This window comes from Meriones unguiculatus, chromosome 19 (assembly GCF_030254825.1).
Source record: "Meriones unguiculatus strain TT.TT164.6M chromosome 19, Bangor_MerUng_6.1, whole genome shotgun sequence".
NCBI classification, from domain to species: Eukaryota; Metazoa; Chordata; class Mammalia; order Rodentia; family Muridae; genus Meriones; species Meriones unguiculatus.
The window spans coordinates 23,177,260-23,197,973 of record NC_083366.1 but is presented as its reverse complement, the minus strand read 5'-3'; the positions used below and the strand labels follow the sequence as shown (position 1 = coordinate 23,197,973).

Below are 20,714 nucleotides of genomic sequence, written 5' to 3'. Positions count from 1 at the left end.
CACTAGAGAGGAAGTTCTCCCCTCTCTGTAACCACTTAGATCCTGACTTTATAGACACTGCCCCCAGGCTTCCCCAGAAGTTAATTTTTGGTCTTAGGGTTTTGAAAGGAAACAAACCAGGCAAGAAATACTGACAGTACTAAAGAAAGACCTTTATTGCAAACATTAACATTATTTAAAAGAATGCTGAAGATGTAATGCCTTATATTCCAGACTTGTGGACACAGCTCTGGCTGAAAGGTGGGCTGTTAAGCAGCTCAGATTGAGCAGAAGTGATACATGTTTAATCACCCGCATCTAGGATGTTGCCCACATCACTATCCATGTAGAGGGACTTTGAGACTTTGTGTAGACATCATGACACAGGCCTCCACATTAAAATTCTTCAGAAAAGGGGTACTCTGGGTGGTCCTTACCACTGAAAGAGAAAAGAAAAATGTAAAGCATTAACTCTCAATCCATTTCTATTGTAGCAAAGGCAGAAATCTATGATGTTATCGTCAGACTTGACCTTTTAGTTTTCCTGGTTGATTGAAGCATCTTCTACTTTTATTTTCACAAACTTGACTGTGAAGGGAATGTTTTTAAAACTGTATAACTGAATTTTTCAAATTAAATTCCCTTGCCTGGAGCAGAATAACACATTCACAAAATTCTCCTTTCTTTCAGCATCTACAGTCAGTCCGTCAAACAGGAAATATTTTCGTTTCATTTCAGTCGTTCAATAAAAGCAGAAAGTGAATATCTTTAACACAAGTTTAAACATTAATCATCACAAAATCTAGAGAGCAAGCTTATCATATAATTTGTAGTTCTTTACACTTTAGCACTATTACAAAATATAAATTGGCAGAAGTCATTACTTACTAAAATATTTAATATGTAGCAAGAATTGCCTGCTACTCTCTGACCTATATTATCTACCATCCTTATCCTTCATTTTGTTCTATTAATAATATAACCTCTACTAGTAATGATAATATACATTCCAGTCTTTGCAAACTGTCTACCACTTTAAAAAGTTATTATATTTACTTATTTTGACAAGTATAATTTCCACAAGTATAAGGGATTGTGTATTCTTTGCTTCTCTTTACTTGAAAGATGTATCAAATATCAGATTACATAATCTCATAGAGCAAGAAGAAAGAGTAAAGATTTTTTTTGTTTCTAAATCATATTTTTTTTAATTTTTTTATTTTTCTGGTTGAATTTTTTTTTGCTATTTTTTTATTAATTACACTTTATTCATTTTGTATCCTCCCATAAGCCCCTCCCTCCTCCCCTCCCGATCCCACCCTCCCTCCCCTTTCTGCATGCATGCCACTCCCCAAGTCCACTGATAGGGGAGGTTCTCCTCTCCTTTCTAATCTAAGTCTATCAGTTCACATCAAAAGTGGCTGCATTGTCCTCTACTGTGACCTGGTAGGCTGCTCCCCCCACAGGGGGAGGTGATCAAAGAGCAGGCCAATCAGATTATGTCAGAGGCAGTCCCTCTTCCCATTACTATGTAACCCACTTGGACACTGAACTGCCATGGGCTACATCTGTGCACGGATTCTAGGTTATCTACATAAATAGTCCTTGGTTGGAGTATGAGTCTCTGGGAAGTTCCCTGTGTTCAAATTTCCTTGTTCTGTTGCTCTCCTTGTGGAGACCCTGTCCTCTACAGCTCTTACTATTTCCCACTTCTTACATAAAATTCTATTCACTCTGCCCAATAGTTGACCATCAGGCTCAGCATCTGCTTTGATAGTCTGTAGGGCAGAGGCTTTCAGAGGCTTTCTGTGGTAGGTTCCTAGGTTGTTTCCTGTTTTCTTCTTCTGATGTCCATCCTCTTTGCCTTCCTGGATGGGGATTGGACATTTTAGTTAGGGTCCTCTCTCTTGCTTAGTTTCTTTAGATGCACAGGTTTTAGTGGGTTTGTCCTATGTTGTATGTCTATATGAGTGAGTATATACCGTGTGTGTCTTTTTGCTTTTGGGACAACTCACTCAGGATGATCCTTTCCAGGTCCCACCATTTACCTGCAAATTTCATGATTTCCTTATTTTTCATTGCTGAGTAATATTCCATTGTATAGATATACCACAGTTTCTGCATCCATTCTTCAGTTGAGGGGCATCTGGGCTGTTTCCAGCTTCTGGCTATTACAAATAAAGCTGCTACAAACATGGTTGAGAAAATGTCCTTTTTGTGTACTTGAGCCTCTTTTGGATATATGCCCAGGAGTGGTATGGCTGGATCTTGGGGAAGTGCTATTCCTCGTTGTCTGAGAAAGCGCCAGATTGATTTCCAGAGTGGTTGTACATGTTTACATTCCCACCAGCAGTGGAGAAGTGTTCCCCTTTCTCCACAACCTCTTCAGCATGTGTTGTCACTTGAGTTTTTCATCTTGGCCATTCTGATGGGTGGAAGGTGAAATCTCAGTGTAGTTTTGATTTGCATTTCCCTAATGGCTAATGAGGTTGAGCATTTCTTTAAGTGCTTCTCTGCCATTCGGTATTCCTCTACAGAGAATTCTCTGTTTAGCTCTGTTCCCCATTTTTAAGTGGATTACTTGGTTTGCTGCTTTTCAGCTTCTTTAGTTCTTTATATATACTGGATATGAGTCCTCTATCAGATAAAGGGTTGGTGAAGATTCTTTCCCAATCTGTAGGCAGTTGCTTTGTTTTGATGACGGTGTCCTTTGCTTTGCAGAAGCTTTTCAGTTTCATGATGTCCCATTTATTGATTGTTGCTCTTAGAGCCTGTGCTGTTGATGTTCTGTTCAGGAAGTTTTCTCCTGTACCAATGAGTTCTAGGGTATTCCCCACTTTTTTTTCTAGCCGATTTAATGTGTCTTATTTTATGTTGAGGTCTTTGATCCACTTGGACTTCAGTTTTGTGCAGGGTGATAAGTATGGATCTATGCTCATTTTTCTACATGTAGACATCCAGTTGGACCAGCACCATTTGTTGAAGATGCTATATTTTTCCACTGAATGGTTTTGGCATCTTTGTCAAAGATCAGGTGTCCATAACTGTGTGGGTTTATTTCTGGTTCCTCTGTTCAGTTCCATTGATCCACCATTCTGTTTCTATGCCAGTACCATGCAGTTTTTAAAACTGTTGCTCTATAGTACAACTTAAGATCAGGGATGGAGATACCTCCAAAAGATCTTTTATTGTAGAGGATTGTTTTAGCAATCCTGGGTTTCTTGTTATTCCATATGAAGTTGAGAATTTTTATTTCCAGGTCTGTAAAGAATTGTGTTTGTAATTTGATGGGCATTGCATTGAATCTGTAGATTGCTTTTGGTAAGATGGCCATTTTTACTATGTTAATCCTGCCAAGCCATGAGCATGGGAGATCTTTCCATCTTCCCATATTTTCTTCTAATTCTTTCTTCAGAGACTTGAAATTTTTTTCATACAAGGCTTTGATTTCCTTGGTTAGGGTTACCCCGAGGTATCTTATGTCATTTGTGGGTATTGTGAAGGGTGTTGTTTCCCTAATTTCTTTCTCAGCCCTTTTGTCTTTTGTATACAGGAGGGCTACTGATTTTTTTGAGTGAATTTTGTATCTGGCCACTTTGCTGAAGGTGTTTATCAGCTGTAGGCCTTCCCTGGTAGAGTTTTTGGTGTCACTCATGTATACTATCATATCATCTGCACATAGTGATAATTTGACTTCTTCCTTTCCAATTTGTGTCCCCTTGATCTTGAGTAAAGATTTTTAATGACTGTCAGTTTCATCAGTGATGAAGCTTTTTTCCCCAAAAAATGCTTTCCTTGGCTTAATTCTCTTTCTTCATAAATTTTACCTTCAGTATTGAGATATTCATAACTCAGAAATAGGAAAAAACAATTGTTAAAATTACTGTCTTCATTGCAACCTTCAAGAAATTCATATAAAGTGTTTGATTTCTGAATAAGTATTTGCTGAAAAAGGAAAGACATAAACTAAAAACAAATGTGACATATTTATAAGAGTTACTTACGATGGAGCAGGTGCATATCTAAAATTTCTGTTCAGGTGATCTAGGATTTTCATATCCTCTGAAGGGAGCTCAAATTCAAACACCTATTGAACAATCATAAACATTTTAAGACCCTCCCCATTTGTGAATGTTTAAAATACAAAATAAATTACATTTTATTCTGAAAAGGTATTTTTTTAATATAAAAAAGCTCTGAAAGTTATAAATACATCAAGCAAGATACTCAAGTGGTCAACAAGTGTCAGATAAAGGTTAAAGGAAATCATTTTTGAGATATGTTGAAGAAGCACAATATAGACAAAGGAAGCTTCAGAAGATACAAAGCTGATTTATTCGAAGTGAAAGTGATAGTTTCTAAACAATCTGAGGTAAATTTCTGAACCATATGATTCAAATATTTATATGAATACAATTTACTTTTCATATCTCACTGACAAACTGTTACAATATTAACAATGTTCTTTGCATCACAATTTAAAGTAACAAGTATTCAGGTATTATTTTTAATCACTTCCAATAAATAAGGGATTTGACTTAAAAAAAAAAGGAATGTCACTGGCTAGCATTGGTATACTTTACATATATTTACTAATCTCTAAAAGAAACATCACAAATAGATTATCTATCGCTGTTTTTTCCTCAAAATGGTGATAAATAAATACCAAGGAGGAAAGTAGGAAGGGAGGGGAGAAGGAAGAGGGACAAAATGAGGGAGGGAGAAAAGAAAGAAGGGAAGGATGAATAAAGAGAGAAGAAAAAGCTTAAAATGTCAACAATCCATTCTAGTAAAAAGCACTGAGTGAACTTTTCTTTTATATTTAAGACCTATCAAAAGAACAAAGAATACATAATTAAGAGATGGTAAACAATCCTGGCACAGTGGCACATGCAAAGCCTATACAGAGAAACCCTGTCTTAAAAAAAAAACAAAAACAAAAACAAAGAGAGAGAGAGGGAGATTAAATAGATTCACTTCTCTATCAATAAACCTTACAGAATATATACAAATGTTTTAATAGAACCTGTTCTTTGATCACCTCCCCCCTGAGGGGAGAGCAGCCTTACTAGGCCACAGAGGAAAACAATGCAGCCACTGCTGATGAGATCTAACAGACTAGGATCAGGAGGAAGAAAAAGAAACCCTCCCCTACCAGTGGACTTGGGGAGGGGCATGCATGGAGAAAGGGAGAGGAAGGGAAGGATTGGGAGGTGAAGAGGGAGGGAACTTGAGGGGAGATACAAAGTAAATAAAGTATAATTGAAAATAAAATTAATTTAAAATTAAAAAAAGAAAACATGTTATTAAAATTATATTTTAATACCACCTAAAATTGAAAAGTCCTATTACAATTACATATTAAAATTCTTAATATTTTAAAACTTCAGTTCTTTCTCAGATGATGAATAACAGTACTACCTAAGGACTTAGATATCTAATCACTAAAAGATGTAATCAAGGTAAACAATAATAAATGATGATATGTATATATATATATATACATATATATACATATATATGCATATATATCAATTAACTTCCCAGAGATTCAGGTTTTTATTTTTTTAATTCAAATACAGTTATATCATTTCCCCCTTTGTTTTCCTTTCTAGAACTCTCATGTGTTTCTCTGCTACTTTCTTTCATATTTATGTCTCTTTTGTGCAATTATTACTACACACACACATAAAAAGAGCCTGGTGAATCTGTTTAGTGTTGCTTGCATGTACATGATTTCATGGTTGACTAGTTGGTATTGGATTAACAATTAAGGAATCCATCCTAAGGAAGACTAATTATTTTGCTCTTAGATTCTTAGAATTCTTTAATTTCCTGCAGCTCTTTATATAAGTATGCTCCCTTATAAGAGTTCTGCCTTACATGTGGGAGTGCCCATTGGTTCCGTCCTTATTCAGATCTTGTTTAAACAGCCATATTCTTGAGGTAATTTGTCATAGTTTTAAATAGGAATGGGTAGATTTTGTTCAGCAAGACTGTCATTACAACATAATTTGAGAAAAATGAGCATAAATAAGACAAATAAAATCCATGAATGTAAGTATTGTTGCTGCCAACAGCACTGAGATTTTTAGAAAATTATTTAAGTGTTTTTTGAATATTTACTTCACATGATTGTATAAATTTCATTTTGATTAAAAAAGGGTTTAGAAAGAAATGCTAAGAAAAGCTGTAACACACTTTTATAAAAATTAAAAATAATTGGCTGAGGCTCTAAGAGCAACAACCAATAAATGGGACCTCATGAAACTGAAAAGCTTCTGTAAAGCAAAGGACACCGTCATCAAAACAAAGTGACCACCTACAGATTGGGAAAGAATCTTCACCAACCCTTTATCTGACAGAGGACTCATATCCAGTATATATAAAGAACTAAAGAAGCTGAAAAGCAGCAAACCAAGTCATCCACTTAAAAAATGGGGAACAGAGCTAAACAGAGAATTCTCTGTAGAGGAATACCGAATGGCCGAGAAGCACTTAAAGAAATGCTCAACCTCATTAGCCATTAGGGAAATACAAATCAAAACAACCCTGAGATTTCACCTTACACCCATGAGAATGGCCAAGATCAAAAACTCAAGTGACAACACATGCTGGAGAGGTTGTGGAGAAAGGGGAACCCTTCTCCACTGCTGGTGGGAATGTAAACTTGTACAACCACTCTGGAAATCAATCTGGCGCTTTCTCAGACAACTAGGAATAGCGCTTCCTCAAGATCCAGCCATACCACTACTGGGCATATATCCAAAAGAGGCTCAAGTACACAAAAAGGACATTTGCTCAACCATGTTTGTAGCAGCTTTATTTGTAATAGCCAGAAGCTGGAAACAACCCAGATGCCCCTCAATTGAAGAATGGATGCAGAAATTGTGGTACATCTACACAATGGAATATTACTCAGCAATGAAAAATAAGGAAATCATGAAATTTGCAGGTAAATGGTGGGATCTGGAAAGGATCATCCTGAGTGAGTTGTCTCAGAAGCAAAAAGACACACATGGTATATACTCACTCATATAGACATACAACATAGGACAAACCCACTAAAACCTGTGCATCTAAAGAAACTAAGCAAGAGAGAGGACCCTAACTAAAACGTCCAATCCCCATCCAGAAAGGCAAAGAGGATGGACATCAGAAGAAGAAGAAAACAGGAAACAACCTAGGAACCTACCACAGAGGGCCTCTGAAAGCCTCTGCCCTTCAGACTATCAAAGCAGATGCTGAGCCTGATGGGCAACTGTTGGGCAGAGTGAACGGAATTTTAGGTAAGAACTGGGAAATAGTAAGAGCTGGAGAGGACAGGGTCTCCACAAGGAGAGCAACAGAACAAGAAAATTTGAACATAGGGAACTTCCCAGAGACTCATACTCCAACCAAGGACTATTCATGGAGATAACCTAGAACCCCTGCACAGATGTAGCCCAGGGCAGTTCAGAGTCCAATTGGGTTACATAGTAATGTGAAGAGGGACTGCCTCTGACATAATCTGATTGGCCTGCTCTTTGATCACCTCCCCCTGGGGGGGAGCAGCCTTACCAGGCCATAGTAGAGGACAATGCAGCCACTTTTGATGTGAACTGACAGACTAAGATCAGAAAGGAGAGGAGAACTTCCCCTATTAGTGGACTTGGGGAGTGGCATGCAAGCAGAGGGAGGAGGGAGGGTGGGATTGGGATGGGAGGAGGGAGGGGCTTATGGGTGGATGCAGAATGAATAAAGTGTAATTGATGAAAAATTTAAGAAAAAAGGGAAAAAAATAATTTAAGAACCTTAAATGACTTTCAAAATTGGAGGAAAACATGGAGTTAGTCAATTGGCATGGAGCACGTCTCGCCCCTGGGGGCAATGGTCTCCTGAACCTACTCAGACCTCGGACACCACCACTGCTAGTTCTAGAACTGACGCAGGATGTTCCAACGAGGGGTTAAGGCTTCTCATAATATTTCCTATAAGCCCACACCTGTTTGTCTATATCCCCCATTTTTATTCATTATTAGCCAGATAGAGCCAAGTAATTGTGGTAATGATACTTGCTTTTTTGCCCAATGCTGGAATGCTAGTAAAGTTAGGTATGCCCTGGTTACTCGCATGCCTCACTGGGTGCCTATGCCCATTGATGCCCCTCACACTATGACTCTCTTCAGACAGAAAAGGGATCTTGGAACTACAGCCACCATTGTTACTACCATCTCATTGACGGCTGTTGGAGCTACCACCAGGGCATTAGCCATGAGTCATACTGGGCAGACGGCTCAGACCCTGAATAATCATTTAGCCAATGTAGCTCATGCCTTAGTTGTACATAAAGGAATTAATGCTCAACTAAAAGGAAGCTTGATGGTGTTCAATCAGATTTGACCTCTTGCAGGAGCAAATTGATACCCTATGGCAAATCGCTCAACCTGGCTGTCAATGAAAGTATGCTGGACTTTGTGTCACTAGCATACAACATGAGAATTTCTCCTGCGCTGCAAATCTGTCTAAACAATTTTGAGCTATATTTTAGGTAATTGGACTGGAGAATTCGATACTACGATGGAGCAGCTGAGAGTGGCCATTGTCACAGTAAATTCTACCGGAGTGGACGCAGGACTAGCCACAGGATTATCAACATGGATTGCTGCAGCCATGAATCATCTGAAGGAATGGGTGGGCATGGGAGCGTTAGCAGGCCTTCTGGTGTTGGTCTCCTTGGTTTGCCTGTGGTATATATGCAAGATTAGAGTCTCACAACAGTGTGATGCAGCCATGATCATTCAGGCCTTTACAGCCATTGAAGCAGGACATTCTCCCCAAGCATGGTTGGATACCATAAAAAGCTAAAATGTTACGCTCAGGATGCGAGGCTAAGCACTGCACTCAGGGTCAGCCGCTTTGGACCCAGAGAAGAGCATGTCTGATTGCATGCGGGTTGATGCCCCAGGTCCCGCCTCTGAGAAAAAGGTATCGGACGGGTCTGATGCTCTTTGGGTGGATGACACCTAAATGAACATCTGTACAAAGTCCCAATTTATTTCTAATATCAGAGATCAGACCTCTACTCTTGCCTGATGCGTCTAAAACAAAAAGGGGGAACTGTAGAGAGCTGCGGAATGCTATGCCTTAAAGATGGAGCTGGTTTCCGCCTTCCACCTTCCCGATGGTGAGTGCTCTCTGTCACGAACAACTCCACATTTGGCTAAGGCCGAGGATCTGGCTTGCTTCTATGTATGTGGACCTATCTGCATTGCCCCCGTGGCACGCCTGGGTTGGCTACCCAGAGGCTATTTAAGCTGTGGGCTGGCTTTCCCCGGGGTCCGAGGATTGTTCAATGTTCCTGAATAAACTGCATTGAAAAAAAAAAAAAATTGGCTGAGCCTGGAGAGAGAGATGGATCATCAGTTAAGAGCACTGGCTATTCTTCCAGTGGTCCTGAGTTCAATTCCCAGCAACCACATGGTGGCTCACAACCATCTGTAATAGGATCTGATGCCCTCTTCATTCATGAAAGCATGCACATGCATGCAAATAGAGTACTTATATGAATAAATGAAGAAACCTACAAAAAAGAGTTTGTTTAAAAAATAAATTTAAAGAAATAAAGCATATGATGTTCTATTCCTAATGAAGAAAAAAACATGATATTTAACCACAAACTAAAGGAATAAAGAAAAACAATGAAAAGAAACCTTTGCTCATATATATACTTTTTTCTCATGAGAACATATATTTAAATATATATGTATATATACATATATAAAAAGAGAATAAAACATAACGGAATTTAGGACAGAACATATGTATCTGAATTTGCAACATAATTAAGGTGGAGAATATGTAAGTTGCTGTAAATTAATTACAACATGTGTTCTCAGTTTCCATACTCTATGAAAATCTGTGCATACTTTCACTACCAGGCAGTGTCTATTTTCTCATCCCTTTAATCTTAACCTTTTTATCCTTTTTTTATGTCCATGTGAGTATGTGTGGCATGTGTGTATTTATTCATGTTTGCATATTTAGGGACACACTTTTGCCTTCTTTCATGTGCACATGGGCTTGTGTGAGCATCCATGTGTGCACATATATGAAAGCATGAGGTTGGTACTAGGCTTCATTCTCATAGTTTTTGCACCTTAGTCACTGAGGCTATTTTCACTAGCAAGGGGGATCCTTACTCTGAATCACTTACTTAGAATCACTTACTCTGGGGATCCCTTATCTCTGATTGCTAGACTGAGATTGGAGTGGGCACATCCTCCTGGGATCTTATGGTTCTAGAAATATAAAATCTAGTCCCACATTTGCTTGGCAAGAGCTTTAACCATGGGGCCATCTCCAGTCTCTTAAAGATTTTTGTAGCTTTTATTGACTACTACACTTAGCAGGAGAAGTGATATAATAATCCTTTGCTTAGGTTTAAAGTCTTCCCAAGTATCTACTCAATTTCTTGAAAGAGGAGTATGTGAGTAGGTGAAACCTCTGCCAGTTGGCTAGTGAATGAAAACCATTTGAAGCTAAGGAATGTCAGGTAAGAGATATATGAATCCTGAGGCAGATGGAGCTCATCATCCTGAAAACATATACAACAGTTCCATGAACACACTTGAGTGAACTCAGGCTAGACAGATGCCTCAGGGTTCAGGCTGAACTGAAGAAAATTTTAAAATCATAGAACAATGAAATAAACAAAACTTTGTATTGAAGCACTATGTTGGGCCTGGTTCATTTTGCAACTACTATAGGTTATGGTATAGCAAAGTTCTTGCAGTTGAAAATAGATGATCATCAGCACAGGTAAGTCTTCAAGAAAAGAATATGCACTTAGCCAGTGAGGCAAATCAAATAAATAAATAAATAGATACTTCCACAAAAATATGAGAGTACGGCTAAAGAGAGGGCTCAGTGGTTTAGAGCGCTAGCTGCTCTGCCTGGCCAGGTTCAATTCCCAGCAACCTCAGGGCAGCTCACTACCATCCACAACTCCAGTTCTAGGGTATAGGCCAGCCTTTTCTGGCTTTTCAGGGATGTACATGGTGCGCAGACATCTATGTCTCCAAAACATCTATACCCATATACTTAAAATTGAGTAAACAACAATAAAGTGAAATACGTGAATATGTAGTCCAAATGCAAAATACAGGTGTTAAAAATTATTATATAAAGATATGATATGCCCCATCTGAAACTATCATTTCCGGGAACAATGAAGAGATCCATTACAAAGGGGGTATTCACAGTGCGTGGCTGACATATGTTGAATCCTAAATTTCTGTGCTCTAATTCTATTCTAATTCTATTCTAATTCTGAACCTAATTCTATTAAACTACGTTGATATTTGTGTTTTAGAGTAGAACAGAATACTTCTAAATGCAACTGAAATCTCACAGGAATAGGAAATGCTAAGGAGATTGACCAAATTAAAAAAAAAAGATAAACAAAGTTGATATTTTAAAGAAGAACATAGTGGAGAGATAGAGAATGTAAGAGAATGTAAGAGTCCTAATGCCCCCAGCTTCCCTGGTCACCTGCAAGTTCTCTTTTATCTCATTCTCTTTGTAACTCTTGGCAAGGACTACAATTCTGTGTTGAAGATAGTAGCGAAGGGCAATCTGAGCCTGGCTTCAACTGTGCTTTTTTTGCCATGTCACAAAGAACTGCATCATTCAAGAGAACTGGAGAGCTTGGGTCTAACCTGGAGTAAAAGGCAGAAGTCTTTAGCTTCAAAGGTTGAGAAGTGTTACAGAGATTCTGAACACATAAGTTGCTCATTCAAAATCAGGAGACTCCACCGGAATCCTTGGATCAGCAGCACTTCCATCATTGAGAAACTCAAAAATGCAAATTCTTCCCTCTCCTTGCCCAAGTCTGCACTGAACTTCTGAAAGTTGAGTTTATAGTACCGAAAAGCTTTCACCAACACTGCTTTTGGAAGTAAATGCCCTACTGTTCTTTTACCATCATTCAGGTCTTTGAGATCCATGAGCACAGTAGGCAATGAGAACGATGTCTTTTGACTTGCAGTAGTTCAACAGCTTGCTCTGGTTCAGGTAGAGATGGCATTCCACCTGTGGATGGACAAACAGAAAGCCAACTGTTTAGATGAGATGCTATGCTAATGTAAAAGAGAAGCAATAAATTTAAGCACCTGAACAAGAAAATGTAACATATTTAGATTATTAATATAATTTAATCTGAGTTTTTAAAACCTAATTTCACATCTATATTACTAATATATAACCAATTATGAAGTTTAATTCCATTTTGCATTACAAAGAAAAAGCATAGTGCTGCCTTGAAGATGTTTCCCCAAATTATTGGGGATTTTAAATATAGATAGGTTCAGAGTATACAAGAAAATTATTGTTAATTTCTCTAAATACAAATCTAACAATGTCTGATAACATCATTCATGGTGATATTTTCTGTGCTCTCTGAAGGTGAACATTCAAAGGATCTACACTGATCATTCATGGAATGTTACAAAAATAGGACCAGTGAGATGAATCACAAGTCATCTTCTGCCCTGCACATATGTACCACCACACCACATGCATGTACACACACAAACACACACACACACACACATGCATACACATACTCATATGCACAGACACAAATGTAATTTAAAAAAATTAAATAAAATATAATGTGGATATATATTTCCCAGCTCAGGGATAAATCTGTTTTGATCCTGAAACACAATTAATGGCTTCTGCTTTCCGGACCCCCTTAAATCTCCAGTTGGGCACTACGGTATACCTGCATCTCACAAAATGTTAATAATCCAGATTGAATTTTAGAATCTCCACGTGTCCTTTTTTGTAGTGACACTGCTCTTAACATATTCTTTTCTATGCAAATAAAATAAGCTGAGGAAAGGGTATATTTTCCCATGTGACAAACAGTCACATTTGGGGGATAAAGGTTAGGAAGCAGAAATATTCAGTATCAGCTCATCAATTATTCAGATGTTTTGATTAAAATTATGATAATAAATTCTTGACAAAATTAATAACAAAACCACATAAAAAGTTTAGTATTTACATTGGAAAGTCACATTTTTGTGTCATCATGTAAAACTTAATGGCCTAAAGCTGTATTTTCTGTCAGGGGAAGGCTGCTATCAGAATATGATAGTTAGGTTAGGGAGCAAACATAGCTGCCAACAATGAAGGACAGAATAAAGCAAATGGGCTTTCTAAGCACTCCGGAAGTTTTCAGCCACAAAGGTGTATGAAGTTAAATTGCTTGCAGAAAATTGATGCATTGGAGACAAGTTAATTATAGCAAGATAATATTATTTTAAGTTTGTTGCAGAGAGACTAGTACCTCACCTTTTCTCACGTTTGTGGGTCCTGGACCTTGTGGATGCATAAATCCCACATATGTAGGTGACTTGAAAGTACAGACAAATTGCTTGAGGAACAATGGAAAGGGGAGGGAAAAGAGGGGGCAGTGGAGTGGAGGGCAGGCAATGCTTCTGTTATAGCACACTCAAAGAGATGCTTTTCCTATTCTGGTCTATCAGGGGACTCCTTCAGCTGCCCACCAACCTCTTGTTTGCTACCAAAGTAGCCAGTTCACTACAGTTTCTAGTCAAATATTTCACTACATGATAAAAATGTAGTGAATAGTCATAGAGAACATAAGACCCCTCACAGAATATATGTTTTAAATTGTGTTAGGATATAAGAAAGAAAAGCTCACCAAGAGGTTTTTTAGGCACAGAACTAGCTGAAGTCTCTAGATGTGAATTTTATCCAACATTAAGACCACCATAAACATATAATCTGATTTCTCAAACGTGTATGATTTTCAGAATTTTAAGTTTACTTTCCCTGCAGCTATGTCTTTGTTTCAAAACTCCAAGAGCAGAAAACAGCAAAGAATAATCAACCTCCAAAACTGCTGTTACCACTCATCTCTCCAATTTTTGTTCGGTTTTTTTACTGCCCGTTCACTGTTTTCCTGGACTATAAGTCAGTCCAGTTGCCAGCACCTTCATTCATCTGATATGTTTCCTACGCCATGGATAAGTCTACTAATGACCACTGCTTCCTGGACTAATTTAAATTTCTACACACTGTACCAGTTGGGCACTAAGCTGTACCCTCATTTTCACAAAAATTTTAAAATCCAAGATTGAATTTTAGAATCTCCAAGTGTCCTTTGACACAGTGGCACTGCTCTTAGGATATTTTCCGTGAAGATAAGATGAATTGAGGAAGGCATGAATGTACTGGAGGCATCAGAACAAAAATAGGGAAGTGTGTGAGATGAAAGGACATGTGAGTGTTCTTACAGACAGGCTTGTATTTGAGCCCTGGCTTGTTCAGGATCATCTCCAGCTGCCTGCGGTTAAAGTTGGACACCCCAAAGGACTTGACCAATCCTGCATCCTTACACTTTTCCATGGCCTAGGAATGAAAGAGTTCTGAAGAATCATATTTGCACAGAAATAAGTGCAAGATGGAGCAGTTTAGAGTACACCATCCAGTTCTGACATACAGCTCACTGGCAGGGCACTTGCCAGTGTATGGCAGACCCTGAATTTGCTCATCATCACATTAAAGAAGTGGCACCAGGGAGATACTGCCTGGATGACCACTGAAACTGAATATGAAGAAGCCAAAAGAGTAAAGATAATAGAGGAAGACAGTGACAGCCATAAAGGAATCCCTCCGTCCTCTCTAAGAAGCAGTGATGTTTCACATTGAATGTGATGGTAAAATACGTTCATTCCAGCTGTCTTGAGTACTTCTTCATTTCCCTTTATTTTCTTCATTTCCCACTGCAGGAAGTCACCCCTCCTTATATTTACACAGTGATTTGTATGTGGAATTATAAGGTGTATTTTTAGGTGTCTGAACTAGTCTCATGTATAAATCATATATACATGTTTATGTACATATTTTTATTATTGAACAGCATTCTCATAGATCTACCTGTGTTCTTCTAGCTGATGTCCACTATTTTTGTCACTTCCTCCTCATACTTCCAGTGAGACAGTTCTCTTTCACTGAAAAATTAAGTAGCCATACAACGTGGACCTCTAGCAGTAATAAATTTCAGTGAATTTTAGAATTCATTGCTGACCCAGGCCAAACAATCTACTGAATTTATTTAGGCAGAAGGGAACTATGACCACTAAATAATGTGAAACAAGGTCACATGCAAGACTAACTTTGATGGCGAAAACTCAAAGGAGATACAAAGATGTAATAACCAAAAGCTTGAATTCTTTCAATGCTAAAAGAAGAAAAATCAGAATAATACAGGAGTATCTCCAAACACAATATAAGGAATGCTTAAGCAGTGACATTTTTGGAGATTAATTTTTGAAGCTATATTTCTAGAAATTTCTTGTGTTTCCCATTTTATGGCATTTTGTATAACCTACTTTGAGCAAGCTGCATAACACAAAAATTGAGTGTACAAGACAGTATAATAGAACCATATCTTGGTCATCCTGAAAAAAAATGGCAAGTTGATTAAGTCTTATCATTCAAATTGCTCACCTTCATCGGTAATGTGTAGTGAATAATATAGAGGTCAACATAGGCCAGCTGAAGGTTTTCCAATGATTTTTCCAAGATAGGTCGAACCAACTCTGGTCTATGGAAAGTGCACCAAAGCTACGTACATGAAAGAATGGAAGTAATATGGGATTACTATATTATTCAAACATGAAGGTTTTATTTTTCCTAATACTGATATATTTTGTACTATATAGAAACATGATCATAAGACATAAAATTTTCTTTGTTCTATGGCTTCCACTAATCTGACTTATACATATAAATATGATTATAAATTTGTTCTGAATCTTTATAAAATGAAAGAAATTTTCTCAAAAGATAAAACTCCTACCAAGTACTAATCATGTTCTTTCTCTAGATTATATCTCACAGCGATTAGAAAACAATATTAATCTAATTATGTGATCCATTCATCCAATACCAAAAAAATTAACAGCCCAGTGTGTTCATCATTGAACAAAAGCAAGGTGACATTTTAAGGTGTGATGGACACAAGGAAATGAACTATAACTATCTAATCTTTTATTTATTTATTTTTTACTTAATCACTTCACAGCATGATCTCAGCCCCCTTCCTTCTCTCTTCCCATGCTCATGCTTCCCTTCCCCAATTCCTCTCTCTTCTTTTCAGAGAAGAGGAGGCCCCCAAGGGGTACCAACCCACACTAGCATCTCAAGTCAGGGCAAGACTAACTAAGGGCATCCTCTCCCACTGATAGGATCTCCCACAAAGGACCCTAGCTAGAAGAAGGGGACAGAGTCAGAGACAGCCTCTACTCACATTGGTATAAGACCCACATGTTGACCAAGCTCCACATATGTGTAGGGGGTCTAGTTATAGCCCATGCACACTCTTCATACCCCCATGGGCCCAAGTTCCTTTACCCTGTAAGTCTTCTTACCAATCTTTAATGTGAAAGTTCTCTTTTCCTGCTTTTCAATACTTAAAGGTAAAAATTAGTATTTGAAATACAACAGATTTTACAATGCTATCTGGGAGATAGAGAAAGCCACAATTTCACAGTTTATCTGAAATCATACCCCATGCTAAGGTTCAATGCTTTGAATTGAGGCTCAGAAAAGGAAAGGACTTTGAGCTTTGTTTTGTAAATAGAAAGAAGTCGTTATCTTTTTCTGCTTTTCATGCTGAACTCATTAATGGATTGTATGCATGTAACAGTTGTGTCAGTATATATATTTCACCAATTAATGAGCCAATCAAATGTCTTTTGCGTATATCACATTTCAATTAATCTGTGTACTCAAGCACCACACACACAATACCTTTGTAGTGATGAACATGTCTGCTCTCTTCACAATGCCAGCAGCAATCTTGCTTCGAATGAATAGCCTGTCCTACATTCTTTTCAGTTGGGTACACGTACGCTGTATCAATATGACGGAACCCGGCCTCAATAGCTAAATTGATAGCCTCCAGTGGCTTGTTTTCAGGAACCTGAAGGAAAAAAAATAGTATTTGAAGACACATGATAAAAGAGGTAGCTCAAGTGGATCTGATAGGTAATTCTCTGCAGAAATAGGGCCTATATATTCCTATCATTCTCACACCATTTTACTGCTTCATAAGTGGCTGGCTTCCTGACCACTCTAATTCTACCTCCTGCAAAACTTACCAGAAACTACAAACATTAATTGTAGAGATCACAGACACAAAGGTGATTTCAGGAGAATCATCATTTCCCACACATCTTTGGTTAGTTGAATGTTTGGGGTAGCAAGTCTCAACTTACTTTAACTGGGTCTTTTCAGGGTAATAATCAGAATTTCAAATCCTATAATCTTTATAACCACACAATAATGGTCAATCATTTGCAATGAAGGTCCTCAAATAGACCTCAAATTCAGTTGTTTTTTCTGGAAAAGCTTACAGGACAAGTATACAGGAGTAGCTCTATTATAATTTAAATAGTGGCATTACCAGTACAGTGAACACAGGATAAGTATGCTTGGAACAAAACAGAGAAGAAATACAAGTTTGGTACAGCATTATAAGTCTTCTCCCAGTGAAGACTCCTAGGAAATACTGAGTTCTGTTCTGTATCAAATTGTAACAATATGTGGTTAATCTCATCTGTATAGAAAGCTGTTTGTTCTTCAGTTTGTAAAGGATAATTCATATTGGGTTGTCAGCCCTTAAAGCAATAATTACTTTATTTAGTGAAGATATAAGCAGATGTATAATTTTCCCTCTTTGCCAGAATTAGATAATGCTGTAATGTTCATGTGTTTAAGAATAGAGGATAGGCATCAAACTACTTTTGCATTATATAAATACTTTAGAGCAGGGAAGGTGCACACACCTTTAATCCCAGTACTCCTGAAGCAGGCCTCTGTGAGTTCAAGGCCTTCCTGGTCTACATAGCAAATTCCAGGCCCTGGGCTGTTGTGTAAGACCCTGTCTTAAAACAAATAAAACAAGAAAAAATATCTCTTTTCACAATGAAGTTATAGCACATGAATTGAAGACTCCCAGCACCAAGCCAAGAAGCCTGCCCAGGATTTCTACCTACAGGGCTTCTCAGCCTGGAGCTTCTTGACATTGCCTTATTCTTGTCCTCTTCCTCCTTCTTCTTCTTTTCTCTTTCTATATTTATTTCCCTTCATAAAGTTTTTTATTAATTACAATTTATTCACTTTTTATCCTAGCTGTAGACCCCTCCCTTGTCCCCTTCCAATCCCAACTTTCTTCTCTCTTCTCCACCCATGCCCCTCCCCAAGACTACTGATAGGGGAGGTCCTCCTCCCCTTCCATCTGACCATAGCCTATCAGGTCTCATCAGGACTGGTTGCATTGTCTTTCACTGTGGCCTGGTAAGGTTGCTCCCCCTCAGGGAGATCAAGGAGCCAGCCACTGAGTTCTTGTCAGAGACAATCCCTGTTCCCTTTACTAGGATACCCACTTGGAGACTGAGTGCCATTGGTTACATCTGTGCAAGGATTTTAGGTTATCTCCAAGCATGATCCTTGGTTGGAATATCACTCTCAAAACAGACCACTGGCTCCAGATATTTTGGTTCCTTTGCTCTCCTTGTGGAGCTCCTCTCTTCTCCAGATCTTTCTATATTCCTCTTCTTTCCTAAGATTCCCTGCACTCTGCCCAAAGTTTGGCTATGAGTTTCAACATCTGCTTTGATACCCTTGCAGATGAAGACTTGGTATTAAACTGTTTATTAGATTAATTTTGTGTGTGAATGTTTTCCTTACATGTATGCCTGCACATCACATGCATACAGTATTCATGGAGGCCCAAGTTAGATCTCTAGAATTGGAATTATGGATGGTTGTGAGGCACCATATGACTGTTAGGAATCAAATCCTGTCTCTGGATAAGCAACAAATGCTTTTAACCATTGAGCCACCTCTTCAACATTGATGCTTTTCTTTTTTATTTATGCCACTTTATCCTACAAAGTAATTAAGTTCCTTATATTTCTTCACTTTTTAAATATTTGTGACAAGATAAGTTGTGAACAGGCAATGTGGCCATTGGCATTCCATACAATCTTTGTAAATCTTAGAGATGAGAAGTAAATGAACTTGCTGTACGCGGCGGCACACACCTTTAACCCCAGCACCCAGGGAGGCAAAAGGAGTAAGATCTCTGTGAGTTTGAGGCCACCCTGGTCTACAAATTATTTTTAAGACATCCAAGGCTACACAGAGAAACCCTGTCTCAAAAAAAAAGAAAGAAAGAAAAGAAGAAATATGTTAATTCAAAGTTAAATAGAGGGTGGCACACTGGAGGTTTCACTTAACTCAGGGGCAGCATTTATGGTACAATACTGACATTTCTCCAACACAGAACTGCAATACTTCTTAGACATTTGCTTTATGTGTCATGTCTACACAAACATTCAACATGCTGATTTCCCTAAGTCTTGCACTATTTAATAGGGGGGCAAAACCCTGGAATTTAGAGCTAAGCCATAAAACCCTTCAACTAGGATCAAATCAAGGAAGCTGATGTGTTTCTGGACAGGTGACTGATCTCTTCTCCCAAGCAAAGAAACACGAAATATGACCTTAATACAGAGCAAAGTCACACTATCTTCTATCTTGTGCCTAGAATAGCTCTAGTCTAAAGAAACAGTACCAGATGAGTCCCACAGTGTCACCTAGGAAGTGGGTGACCTGACAGCTTTATCTCCTCCAGCCACCCTTAGTCTGTTTTCTCCTCAATCCCCTACCATAACACCACTGTTCTTACCTCTTCAGGTTTATACGTGCCAAAGCCCAGTACAGGAATGAAGTGGCCATCATTTAGTTTCACACGTTGCTGTTTGGAACTCATTGCTTATCACTCTTCTGAGTAAGCAGGTTCTGATGTTCCAGCCGCCTTTGTGAACCTATTAATCGACTCTCTGGCTAATGGAGAACCAGATAAACATCCCTTCTAATGGCTAAGCAGTGTTACTCTCTTATTAATGAATGCACAATACCTCTGCTTGTCTAATGGTTAACTAGTGACATTATCTGCTTAACTGTTAAACAATTAAAAAGGGAAGGTAGGAAACTTAAAGAACCAATTCACATGTGACTTGATACCATTCAGTTACCAATTAATCAAAAGTTAATTCTGTAGAAAATAATTATATAGCAATAATTTATTTTGTAAAATTGCTCTTTATAAATGTATAAATTAATGCATGTTACTGCAAGAGGTAACATGAAGAATCACTGATTGTTTCCTAGATAGAAACCTAGTCCATTGTGGTTATGGCGATGTCCCAGGTCTCCTTGTGTCTCAACCTCAGCAGCACTTTTCTTGTGCTCATAAAAGAGAAGACATCATGATAGCACAACTATTGAGCCAGCAGTCTAGCACTGAATTTTAGCAAACAAGGAAGCAAGAACAAACTTCAGTATAAGAACAGACCAGGCTGGGCAGGTGTGACCTTGACTGTGACAGACAAAATCTTCTCTCTCTGTTGATCCTTCACCTATATTTCCCTCAGTGTGAGCACCTTTTAAAAAGGGCTCTACATCTATTGAAAGTATGTTTTGCTCAAAATTCAGTCTCATAATTGAGGGAGAGAGTTTAACCCCAAAGTAGAAAAGTTCACTAAGAAAAACCTAATTTCAAGAGACACACCCTCTCATGTGAGGAAATTCCTGAAGTGGTAAAGTCAACCACTCCTCCATGTTTTTCTTTATGTTCTATTTGGGAG

At 38.2% G+C, this 20,714-nt stretch overlaps 1 pseudogene; it reads right to left on the bottom strand.

The window, feature by feature from the left end:
- Positions 1-368: 368 nt before the first annotated feature.
- LOC110539887 (aldo-keto reductase family 1 member C13-like) lies at positions 369-19,927 on the bottom strand (annotated as a pseudogene).
- Between the last annotated feature and the right edge of the window lie 787 nt (positions 19,928-20,714).